This window comes from Apium graveolens, chromosome 4, assembly GCF_009905375.1.
Source record: "Apium graveolens cultivar Ventura chromosome 4, ASM990537v1, whole genome shotgun sequence".
In the NCBI taxonomy this organism is placed as follows: Eukaryota; Viridiplantae; Streptophyta; class Magnoliopsida; order Apiales; family Apiaceae; genus Apium; species Apium graveolens.
In genome coordinates, this window is record NC_133650.1 from 98601038 (window position 1) to 98614474 (window position 13437).

Below are 13437 nucleotides of genomic sequence, written 5' to 3' on the forward strand. Positions count from 1 at the left end.
TCAAGCGCGCGCTCGCGCCAGAACTTCAGCCCGTGCTGATCAAGCGCGCGGCCGCGCCAGTTCGGGATGCAGAATTCCTGTTTTGAATAGAAGACTGATTTTCTGGGGTTCTATGCTGATCAGTGCTACTATATAAACAACTCTAGGTCGTTTTTAATAACTAACCAAACGAGAGACACTTCAGAGCTAAGGAGAACACGACAATAGACTTATAGCACGAATCAAGAAAGGCGAAGACGATCTAGTTTATTCCTGTGAATCTTTGTTTTGAGTTGTAATTTTGGATGCTCGTTTCTTATTTTGTTGAACCTATACTCTTGTGTTATACTATATTATTTATTTGTTATAAAGACTACGTTTATTATACCATGCTTTCATCGGAACCCAAGTTGATGATGAGTCCGATTATGGGCTAATCGTTATCGTGGGGTTCTAGCGGATTTATTTATGGATTTATTTAGTTAAATTATTTCGATGCCTTAGTATGTGGTGATTGTATGATATCCTAGTATTGGTTGTGCGTATTCGTCTTATGAGCGTCGCGAACTTATAAGATAGTGTGTTAATTCTTAATGAAGCGAAAGTGAATTTAAGGATTTAGAACTTGCCATGCTAGCATAGGTTCATGTATTTGTTATGCATGATTCATAGGTAATTTTAACCATCTTACTTGCCCTGTGTAATCAAGATATATAACTTGTGCTTAAACCGTTATGTTGTCAATTCTATAGACATATAGGGTCTCAATATAATTGGTGTCTATTCAGCTTCTATCTATTTTGTGGATGTCCGGTAGTATGGTATTCGTGCGATGAAAGTTGGCGTTTATCAGTTTCGTGTTATCTGATTAGTGTCATCACCATTGCATGCTAAGGCAAAGAACAATAAGGCTATTGAATAAAGTATTTAATGAAATTAGAATCCCATATTTGTCATATATATTAATTCAGTCAATATTAATCTCGTAGTTATAATTATTAGTTTAAATCTTAGCTATAAACAACCTCAAATTGTTATCGTCTTAGCATTGAATAATGACCATACATTGTTGCTTAAGTGCGTGAATTAATTAGTTAACCAATACAATCTATGTGGGAACGAACTAGAAAAGATTCTATACAACTTGCGAACTCGTATACTTGTGTGTATTATTAGCGCGTGTTTAGCGACTAACAAGTTTTTGGCGCCGCTGCCGGGGACTGCAATGTTAATTTATAGTTTATGTGCTTTCCATCAGTGGTCGTTAAAGTTCATTGACTCGGACATTGTTACTTATCTGTTTCCTTGTCTTATTTCAGGTACTCTAGCGAGGGTGTATGCATACGCATTCGCATACTCGTAAGAGAATACTGGATAAAGCTGAGGAAGAAGTGGTGGTTCGAAGGGAAGTTTTCGAGGAAGAAAAGAAGGTAGAAGAAGAAGAAAAAGTTGAAAAGCCAACTTTAGTAGAGATGGGTGATCAAGCAGAAAATCCAAAGGCTTTGATGGACTATTCTCAGCCTAAGATTAATGACATTCAGTCAAGCATCATCAGACCAGCCATCAGGGCTAACACTTTCGATATTAAGTCAAGCACGATTCAGATGATACAGAACTCATTTCAGTTTGGGGGTTCTCCTACTGGAGACCCCATCATGCACATCAGGGATTTCATCGAGATTTGCGACACTTTCAAATTCAATGATGTGACTGAAGATGTTCTCAAGCTGTGACTTTTCCCATTCTCTCTGAGGGACAAAGCTAAGTGTTGGTTACATTCTCTACCAGCAGGGTCTATCACCACTTGGGAAGATCTTGCCCAAAAGTTTCTCACTAAATTCTTCTCTATGGCAAAGACTGCTGCAATCAGAAATGCTCTTACTCAATTTGCTCAGCAAACTGGGGAATCTCTGTATGAGGCTTGGGATCGATATAAGGAGATACTAAGGAAGTGTCCACACCATGGTATGCCTGATTGGATGATTATTAACTGCTTCGATAATGGATTGGGTGCTACTTCTAGACCCATACTTGATGCAGCATCAGGAGGAGCCTTGTGGGCTAAGAGCTACGATGAGGCTTATGAACTTATTGAACTGATGACTGCTAATGAGTACCAGAATCCTTCCCAAAGACCGACTCAAGGAAAAGTCGCAGGAATTTTAGAGTTGGACGCAGCAACTACTATTACTGCCCAACTTAAGGCTTTGACGATGGTGGACACTTTGGCTAACTATGGAGTTAATCAAATCGCTAGTGTCTGTGAGCTTTGTGCTAGCCCCCTTGAGACTGATCAGTGCGCAATTTCTAGTGTATCAGCTCAGTTTGTGAGCAACTTCCAGCGATCGCAGCAACCAATGCCAGCCACCTATCATCCCAACAACCGCAATCATCCTAATTTCAGTTGGAGCAATGCTCAGAATGCGGTTCAACAACCTTATCAGTAATATCCAGCTAAGCAGTACAACCCCCTGGTTTTCAGCAACCGCAACATGCACCTAGACAGCAACTTCAGCTGCAACAAGCTAATGAAAAATCTAAATTAGAGGAGTTGAAGCTTATGTGCAAGAGTCAATCTGTTTCAATGAAGACCTTGAAAAATCAAAATGGGCAAATTGCCAACGCCTTGCTAAATCGTCAGCCTGGTACACTACCTAGTGACACTGAATTGGCAGGAAAGAGGGAAGCTAAGGAGCAGGTAAATGCAATCACTTTAAGGTCTGGAAAGGTTGCGGATCCCAAATAAACTCAAGAGTTGACTGAAAAAGTTGGGGCTGGGAAAGAAGTAGAGAAGTAGGATGAAGAAGTGGAACCAAGGAAGACTACTGTTGAGCACACTCCGCCTGAGGGTAATACAGGGGATAAATAGATCTATCCTCCATCGCCTTTTCCTAAATGGCTGCAGAAGAAGAAGCTGGACAAGCAATTTGAAAAGTTTCTGGAGGTGTTCAAGAAACTTCATATCAATATACCTTTCACTGAGGCTCTTGAGCAGATGTTTAGTTATGCAAATTTTATGAAAGGTATTCTCTCTCAGAAAGTGAAGCTAGATGATTTAGAGACTATCGCTCTTATGGAGGAATGCAGTGTTGTGCTGCAATAGAAATTACCTTCAAAGCTTAAGGATCCTGGAAGCTTCACTATTCCATGTACTATTGGAAAAGTGTCTTTTGAAGATGCTTATATGACTTGGGAGCTAGCATCAATCTGATGCCTTTGTCAATCTTCAAGCAGTTGGACTTACCTGATCCCAAACCGACTTATATGACCTTACAATTGGCCGACCGTTCTATTACATATCCACGAGGTATTGTGGAGGATATCTTGGTCAAGGTTGATAAACTCATCTTCCCTGCCGATTTCGTCATTCTTGATTTCGAGGAGGATAAGAAGATTCCCATAATCTTGTGGAGACCTTTCTTGGTGACTGGCCGAACCTTGATAGATGTGCTGAAGGGTGAGCTCACAATGCGAGTTCTGGATCAGGATGTTACTTTTAATATGTTCAATGCTATGATATTTCCTACTGATAATAAGGAATGCTTAAAAGTGGAGTTGGTCGATTCGGTGGTCACATCGGAACTTGATCAATTGCTAAGGTCTGATGCCTTAGAGAAAGCCTTGTTGGGGAATTCGGATAGTGAAGATGACGAAGGTGAAGAATAATTGCAATATTTAAATGCTTCTCCCTGGAAAAGGAAGATTGATATGCCTTTTGAATCTCTTGGAATTGAGGAATTGAACAAAGCTCCTAAACGCCTCAAGCCATCTATTAAGGAAACTCCCACTCTTGAGCTTAAGCCTTTACCTGAGCATTTGAGGTATGCATTTTTAGGTGATGCATCTACTCTTCCTGTTATTATTGCATCTGACCTTTCAGGTAGTGATGAGGAAAAGCTTCTGAGGATTATAAGAGAGTTCAAATTGGCAATTGGATGGACTATAACAGATATTAAGGGAATCAGTTGTTGTGCATATGTTGTGTACTTGATGATTTCATAAACAAAACATCTAAGTAGATTTTACTTAGTGAAATAATGTAGCACTCGACGGATAAGAATTATAGTCCCGACGGATAACTCATTATAGTCCCGATGGATGTTAACTTATTATCCATCGAGTGAGTAGCTTATGTAATAATGAGTCTGTAGCACAGTTCTGTATACATCTTTGTATAGATTCTGTAGTAGCCTTTAAGTCATGTTGACTTTAAAAGATATGCAGAATAGGTTGATTAATTGTATATAAATGATGTCTTGTAATTCTGCATAAGTGAAATGAAGTTAAGTGCCAAAATAGCTACCGACGGATGATTAACAAAGCCATCGACGGATGATCAAATGACTATCAACGGATGTTTAATATAACAGTCGACGGATGATCAATGAAGCCATCAGCGGATGTTCAGAAAGTCGACGGATGATCATATATCCAACAGATATTCATAAATCCCAACGGATGATCATATAAAGAATTCAAACGCAGTTGAACAGTGAAAACTGAGCACAGCCGTCGAGATGTATACAAATCTACTGTGGAAGCCCATTAACTGGGTAATAGAGGATGAAAAGTAGCAAAGCTTAAGACTGATAGTTTTTATATTTATTCGGTCTTTTTGACTTTGTAATCTTAGTAATATATAAACAAAAAATGTAGCAAATAAAAAGTAGAGTGAGCTGAGATATAAAAATAGAGAAATCTTTGTAAGCAGAATCCTTAGCATTTCCCTGTATTCTCAGTAGTTCAATTTGTAAGCAGCTGTGAGCATTCTTGCACACAGAGTCCTCTCGATATATAATATATATCTCTGGTGGAATTGTTTAAATCCACCAGAAAGTTTTTAAAGACTCTTGTTTTTAATTACTTATATTTTGATTCAATTAAGTTTCTATTCCGCATTGTGCTAATCAAAACACTTATATCTATATTCGAGTTGAACATTTTTATTTCGAGAAAAAGGTTCAAGAATTCCATTCAAACCCCCTTCTGTAATTCTTGCTATATTTTTAAGGGACTAACAATTGGTATCAGAGCAAGCTCTTAATCTACAAAGAGTTTAAAGATCAAAAAAATTCAGCAAGATGAACAAGAAAGACGTTGGAGTCAAGATTCCTTTTCTAGATAAAGATAATTACCATCATTGGAAGGTAATGATGCATCTTCATATGCTTTCTCAAGATGAGGCCTATGTGGACTGCATAGAAAGAGGCCCTCATGTTCCAATGAGAGCTGTAACAGGAAACGAGCCATCAGTTCTCAAGCCAAAGCACGAATGGTCTGATCCTGACATTGAACAAGTCAGGAAGGATAAAAAGGCCATGAACATTCTGTTCAATGGAGTTGATGCAGGCATGTTTGACAACATTATCAATTACAAAACTGCCAAGGAAGTCTGGGATACTATACAGATAATCTGTGATGGCACTGAGCAAGTTAGAGAAAATAAGATGCAGCTCTTGATTCAGCAATATGAGCATTTTCACAATGAGGAAAGTGAGTCACTCACTGACATTTTTAGTAGATTTCAAAAACTACTAAATGCTCTTAAGTTACATGGGAGAGTCTATCAGACTAAAGACTCTAATCTGAAATTCCTTAGATCTCTTCCAAAGGAATGGAAACCAATGACAGTCTCATTAAGAAACTCACAAGATTATAAAGAGTTTACTTTGGAGAGACTGTATGGCATCCTGAAGACCTGTGAGCTTGAGATAGAGCAGGATGAAAGGATGGAGAGAGGAAAGAAGAAAGGAGGATCCATTGCACTAGTTGCTGATTTGGAAAAGGAGAAGGAAGTGAAGATGGAAGTTGTTGAGTCAACTTCTAAGGTCTGTGAGAGCAAGGGCAAGGGGCTTGCAGTAGATAGTGAAGATTCATTGAGCCAAGATGACATGGAGGACATTGATGAGCACCTAGCATTTCTTTCCAGGAGATTTGCCAAGCTCAAGTTTAAGAAGAACTTTGGAGCAGCCAAGCCAAATAGAAACATGGTGGATAAGTCAAAATTCAAATATTTCAAATGTGGCTTGGCAGGGCATTTTGCAAATGAGTGTAGAAAGTCAGATTCCAGTAAGAAAAGGTTTGAGTCTGTGGATTATAAGCAAAAATACTTTGATCTACTCAAACAAAAGGAAAGGGATTTTATTACACAAGAGAATGACTGGGCAGCAGATGGTTTGGATGAAGATGAAGATGCCAGCTATGTCAATCTAGCCCTAATGGCCAAGTCTGATGAAACAGAGACAAGTTCCTCAAGCAATCAGGTAATTACTACAAACCTTGCACATTTATCTAAAGCTGAGTGTAATGATGCCATAAATGACATGTCTACAGAATTATATCATTTGCGTGTTACACTTAAGTCTCTTACTAAAGAAAATGCTAAAATCAAAGAAAACAACTTGTTTTTAAGTTAAAGGAATAATGTGCTTAAGTCTCAGTTTGTTGATTTTGAGAAACTAAGAATTGAGTGTAAGATTGCCAAGGAGGAATTAACTGAGTCCTTGAAAAAGGAAGAGATTTTAAAGAAGCAGCTCGAGTGTGAACAAGAGGTGATTAAAGCATGGAAAACATCCAGGGATGTCCATGCTCAAATCACCAAAGTTCAAGGAATTGAGTCTTTTTGTGATGAACCCTGGAAAAAGAGCAAAGAGAAACTAGAACCTAATTTGGTAGATGGTTTGCTGATAGATGTAGACTCAACGGATGATGAGGACTATCCGTCGGATAACAAAAAGTGTTATCCATCGAAAGATGAAAATCCTCATCCGTCGGCTGTGAGCAAGCCCATTAGCAAAGCCAAACTAATCAAGCTGAATGAGAAGTATGGGTCTGTTTCCAAGAACTTTGTTTTAGGAGAGTTAAGTCAAGTTAAGAAAGGAAAAAGGGCTAATGTTGGTCACATGACTGTCAAACAGTTAAGTGACAGACTTGAGAAAACTGAGATAAAAACATAGACTAAAAGGAAAAACAACAGGAATGGTAAAGTAGGGATTAACAAACACAATAACTACACACCTGATAAATATGCTCCTAGAAAAATCTGTGTTAAGTGTGGTAGTGTAAATCATTTGTCTGTTAATTGCAAATCTGCCATGCCTACTCCCATGTCTGTTCAGTCTAAATTTCCTAACATGAATGCAATGCCTCCCATGCCTGTTAATGCTATGCCTACACAGAACATGAATGCACAGTTTGCTAATATGCCATTTGCACCTAATCCATATTATGCTGCATACAGTATGCCTCAAAGGCCATTTAGCATGCCTTACTGGAATAACATGTTTACACCAAGCATGCCATTTCCTGTTAGCCATAATATGCATGATAATTCTGTTGCATTAAATGGTTTCAAAGGTCCAACCCAAATGACTAAGGAAGAATCTGAAATTCCTAAGTCAAATGAGTTAAGACCTAAGAAACAGAAGAAGAAAGCTAACAAGGCAGGACCCAAGGAAACTTGGGTACCAAAATCAACTTGATTTGATTTTGATGTGTGCAGGGAAACAAAAGGAATCTTTGGTACTTGGATAGTGGTTGTTCAAGACACATGGCTGATGATTTTACCCTACTCACAGAGTTTAAGGAGAGAGCTGGCCCAAGTATTACTTTTGGAGATGACAGCAAGGGTTATACTGTGGGATATGGCTTGATTTCAAAGGACAATGTCATCATTGAGGAGGTTACCTTAGTGGATGGTCTCAAACACAATCTGTTGAGTATCAGCCAGCTTTGTGACAAAGGCAATTCAGTAACCTTCAACAAAGAAGCCTGTGTTGTGACTAATAATCAAAGCAACAAAGTGGTTCTCACTGGTGTGAGAAGAGGAAATGTGTACCTAGCTAATTTCAACTCAACTAAAGCAGAATCTGTAACTTGTCTTCTCAGTAAAGCAAGTCAGGATAAAAGTTGGCTATGACACAAGAAGCTATCTCATTTAAACTTCAAGACCATGAATGAACTGGTAAAGAAAGAATTGGTAAGAGGTATTCCTCTAGTGGAGTTTTCAAAGGATGGACTGTGTGATGCCTGCCAAAAAGGGAAGCAGATTAAAGCATCATTCAGGAAGAAACTTGATTCAGCAATTGAAGAGCCTTTACAACTGCTTCACATGGATTTGTTTGGACCAGTCAATGTATTGTCCATCTCAAGGAAAAGATTTTGCCTAGTAATTGTAGATGATTTCTCAAAGTTCTCTTGGACATATTTTCTAAAGTCTAAAGATGAGGCTAGTGAAATCATCATCAATCACATAAGGCAAGTCAACAATCATCCTGATTTCAAAGTTAGAAGAATCAGGAGTGACAATGGAACCGAGTTTAAGAATTCTGTCATGAGAGCATTTTGTGAAGAAAATGGGATACTGCATGAGTTTTCAGCAGCAAGGACTCCACAACAGAATGGAGTAGTGGAAAGGAAGAACAAATCACTTATTGAAGCTGCAAGGACAATGCTTGAAGAATCTAAACTACCAACATATTTCTGGGCTGAAGCTATAAATACTGCATGCTACACTTAGAACATTTCTCTGATTAATCAAGCAAGATGCATGACTCCCTATCAATTGTTCAAGAACAAGAAGCCAACTCTAAACTTTCTTCATGTCTTTGGTTGCAAATGCTATATCCTGAGAAATCAAACTGATCAAAATGGGAAGTTTGATGCTAAAGCAGATGAAGGAATTTTTGTTGGATATACTGTTGGTAAAGCATATAGAGTCTACAATCTAAGAACCAACATTGTTGTGGAATCTATACATGTTGTGTTTGAAGATAAAAAGATTGAAGGACTAAAAGATGGAGATTACCATGAGAGCCTCAAATTCGACAATGTGGAGATGGTTAGTAATGAAAGTGATGATGAGAGTGATCAAGAAACAGTGTCTAAGGATAATGCAGACAAATCTACCACCAATGAAGCACAAAACTCAACATCCGTCGAGTTGCATAATGCTTCATCCGTCGGAAGGCAATCTGTGTTATCCGTCGGAAGACAACCTGCCTCATCCGTCGGTACTCAAAATTCACCATCTGTCGGGTTATCAAAAGGAGCAAGAGGTCAAGACAGATCACCTATAGAAAATTCTCCTTTCTCAAATCAAAGATCCACAAACTCAGGGGGAGTTTCTAGCAATCAAAACTCAATCACACATCAAGACAATCATGAGATCTCTTCATCTAGAGCTAATCTACTTCAACAAAGGAAATGGACAAAAGATCACCCCTTTGAGCTTATCATTGGTGATGTTTCTTCTAGAGTTCAAACAAGAAGAGCAACTCAGGAAGAATGTCTGTACATCAGCTTTCTATCAAAGGAAGAACCAAAGAAGGTAGAAAAAGCTTTGTTGGATCCTGATTGGATTTTAGCTATGTAGGAGAAGCTAAACCAATTTTAAAGGAATAAAGTATGGAAGCTGGTACCCAAGCCTAAAGGAAAGAATCCAATAGACACCAAGTGGGTATTCAGAAACAAGATGGATGAAAATGGCATAGTAATCAAGAATAAAGCTAGATTGGTTGCTAAGGGTTATTGTCAGCAAGAAAGAATAGATTTTGATGAAACTTTTGCTCCTGTTGCAAGACTTGAAGCCATCAGAATCTTCTTAGCCTATACAGCCCATGCCAATTTCAAAGTCTATCAAATGGATGTCAAAAGTGCCTTTCTGAATGGAGATTTGGAGGAAGAAGTGTATGTTAGTTAACCTCCTGGTTTTGAAGATCCAAATTTTCCAGAATATGTCTATTATCTTCTGAAAGCACTTTATGGACTGAAGCAAGCACCTAGAGCCTGGTATGATACTTTATCAAAGTTCCTTTTGGAAAATCATTTCACAAGAGGTACTGTAAATAAAACTTTATTTTTCAGAAATGTTAATAGCTCTAGTATACTTGTTCAAATTTATGTAGATGATATTATCTTTGGCTCTACAGATGAGAAACTTTGCAAAAAGTTTGCCAAATTGATGCAAAGTAAGTATGAAATGAGTATGATGGGAGAACTAACTTACTTTCTTGGTTTGCAAGTTAAGCAAGTTAGTGATGGAATATTCATTAGTCAAACTAAATATATTTTTGATCTTTTAAAGAAGTTTGATCTAATGGATTGCACATCTGCAAAAACTCCCATGACCACTGCAACTAAGCTTGAACTGAACACTACTGAAAAGTCTGTGGATATTTCAAGTTATAGAGGTATGGTTGGCTCACTTCTGTACTTAACAGCTAGTAGACCAGATATAATGTTTGCTACATGTTTATGTGCTAGATTTCAGGATGATCCTAGAGAATCTCACTTGATAGCTATTAAGAGAATTTTCAGATATCTCAAGGGAACACCAAAACTTGGCATTTGGTACCCTAGAGATTCTGGTTTTGATCTAACTGGTTATTCAGATGCAGATTATGCAGGTTGTAGAATTGATAAAAAGAGCACAACATGAACTTGTCAATTTTTAGGAAACAAGCTTGTGTCCTGGTTCAGTAAAAAAGCAAAATTCAGTTTCTACTTCTACAACTGAAGCTGAATATATTGCTGCTGGCAGTTGCTGTGCACATATTTTATGGATGAAAAATCAATTGCTAGACTATGGTTTGTAAGTTGAAAGGATTCCTATTTTCTGTGATAACACAAGTGCAATTGCCATCATTGAAAATCCAGTGCAACATTCAAGGACAAAGCACATAGACATCAAGTACCATTTCATAAGGGAACATGTGATGAATGGTACTGTGGAATTACATTTTGTTCCAAGTGAGAAGCAACTTGCAGATATCCTTACCAAGCCACTGGATGAATCCACCTTTTCAAGGTTGGTAAGTGAGTTAGGTATGCTTAATTACTCTTAAATTTATCTGAGTTATTTTGCAAGTTGTAATGCAGCCAGAAATTTAGTTGATCTTTAAATCTTGGATGAAATTTTGGCTAAGTCAAAAATTTGCATCTCGACGGATGACCCTTATCCATCGAGCTTAGTCATCCGTCGATATACTAATTGCTAATAAAAGTCAATTATTTTCTGGATACTTTATATCTCGACGGATATCAGTTTATCCTCATCCGTCGAATTGGCTAAATCTCAGCCGTTAATTTCCTGAACAATATCCATCGAGTATACTTATAGTTTGTAAGCATTACACGACGGATAATGGGTGGAATTTTTACAGTTTATTTTTAAACGGCTATTTTAGGCAATTTCTATTGGTTAATTTACTTTACTTTATTATTTTTATCAGTTATTTTTGAGATAGTATAAAACCTTATTTCATAGCAATTGTTTTCTTTTATCATTCTCAAATTCAACTTCTTTTATTTCATTCTCTCTCAAGCAAATATTCTCCTTCTCTTCAAGCTTTCATTCTCTAACAATGTCACCTGTAGTAAAGATTATATCTCAAACTGGGTTCATTTATGAGAAGAACAACTTCACTGCTTTGGTCAATAAGGGTATTCAGCAATCAGAGGACTATCACAAGATGATGGACTTTGTGAAGAATTATAAGGTAAATTATGCCATGCTGGAGTCACCCACAATCTTCTGTGAAGTTGTTGAAGAGATGTGGATCACTGCTATTTACAACTCTGCTGACAAGACCATCACTCTAACCATCAAAGGTAATGAGTTCTGTATCAATAATGATGTAATAAAAGCATGTTTCAAAATTCCTGATAATAATGTGACTTCACCACACAATGACACTGATATTATCAATATGCTTAATTCCATGCACCATACACTTCCTACTACTAAACTAAGTGATATTAGGAGATTGGGTCTTAGGAAGGAGTGGAGTTTCTTGTGTGAAGTGGTTACTAAAGTTTTCTCTGGAAAAGTCAGTAATTTTGATTCAGTGAATATTTCCATGCTTAACATGCTATACATGCTAGTTACAGATAAATTTTATAATTTCAGTGACCTTGTCTTGTTTGAGTTAGGTTTTAAACTAGGTGAGTTAGCTAAAAGAGGAAAGAATGTGTACTATGCTAGATTTTTCATGTTATTGGCTAACCATCCATGTTAAGAGATTGTGCTTGAGAACCCAAACAATAAACTGGCTTGTTGGGTTCAAGAGAGAAGACTCATTGCAGATTTGAGCAGAGCCAACCATCACAGGGATGTGCCAATGTTCTATTTTCCTGTAATGCAGGCACCTCAGGTAAGTGAGGTAAGTTCATCCATCCCTACAACTATTCCAACCTCCACTATTTCTTTGACTTCAGGAGTAGCTATGGAAACTGTGCCAATGACCAAACAGTTGCCTACCAAAGCCTCCAAACCCTCTATAATTTCCAAATCTAAATCAAAGAAAACCCCCTCTGGTATCTCTCAAAAGATACCAGTTGAAAAATCCACAAAAGCAAAAGAGGGGAGTGTGAAGGAGGGAAAGTCAGGTGATGGAAGGGGTGAACATCAAAGAAACCCCAAGAATAAGGATGGAGAGTTGAGTGAATCCCAGCCTAACCACACTGCAATTTCCCAACAAACTGCAGTGCTTAAAAAGGATAAAAGCTTACTTCTAGCTACATCCTCCCAAAAGGATGCAGTTATTGAACAAAGCTCTCAGCCAAGAGCACAGGCCAAAAGGGTTAGGGACACAAGCTCACCCCAAACTTACACAAGAAAGAAGAAATCTAAAACCTCTGGGGATGCACAGGGCACACACACAGTGCAAACTGGTGCTAAAGACACAGTCCCTGCACTCTCTCAAATTCAGTTTGATGTGGCTCCAATAAATGTGGAGTCACAGCCAAAATCTCTAATAATAGAAGCATCTGAAACACCATACTCACCAACAAACTCTCTGGAAGTGGATATGATAAACACTTCAATTCCTGATTCCCCTTCTTTAACTCTGTTGGGGAAGCCAAAATCTAGTGCAAGTGAGCATCATCTTTTAGATGATTTGTTGGCTCACTTGCCAATTCTTTCAAATTCTATTGTGACATCTGTGCCCCAAATATCTTCAATCAACACAGAGTCAACAATAGTTTCTCTTCCCACCTCATTCATTTCTACTTTCTCGATGGATATTGCTCATCCGTCGAGTAGTGATTGTATCCCGACGGATAAGCCTAACAGCAGTTATCCGTCGGATAGCATTACCACTCACTCGACGGATATCACTTATCCGTCGAGTATCTCTGCACAACTTCAAACTTCAATTATTTCAAGTACAGAAGATTTAGTGGTTGTACAACCACTCTTAGAACTGAGAGAGGAGAGTGTATTGAGTGAGAGGCTGGGTTGCTCCCAGACAAAAGGAGAGGAAAAGTGTGAAAATCAGCAATCCATTTATTCAGGATTGGCAAAAGTGAGTGAGAGGAGTCCCACCTTAGTAGGTGAAGGTGAGGGCGTGAGGGTGGGGAGCCAGGGTGAGACCCTGATGCGACAAAAGAGAGATTATGAGAGAAAAGCAGGTACAGAAGCTATAAGGGTGGATCCAACCATTGCTAGTGAGTCAA

At 38.2% G+C, this 13437-nt stretch overlaps 1 non-coding gene across 1 annotated transcript; it reads right to left on the reverse strand.

The window, feature by feature from the left end:
* Positions 1-1841: 1841 nt before the first annotated feature.
* Positions 1842-1948, reverse strand: LOC141722547 (small nucleolar RNA R71). Its single transcript, XR_012575563.1, has one exon. It is a non-coding gene; the product is annotated as a small nucleolar RNA R71 (small nucleolar RNA).
* Positions 1949-13437: the final 11489 nt, after the last annotated feature.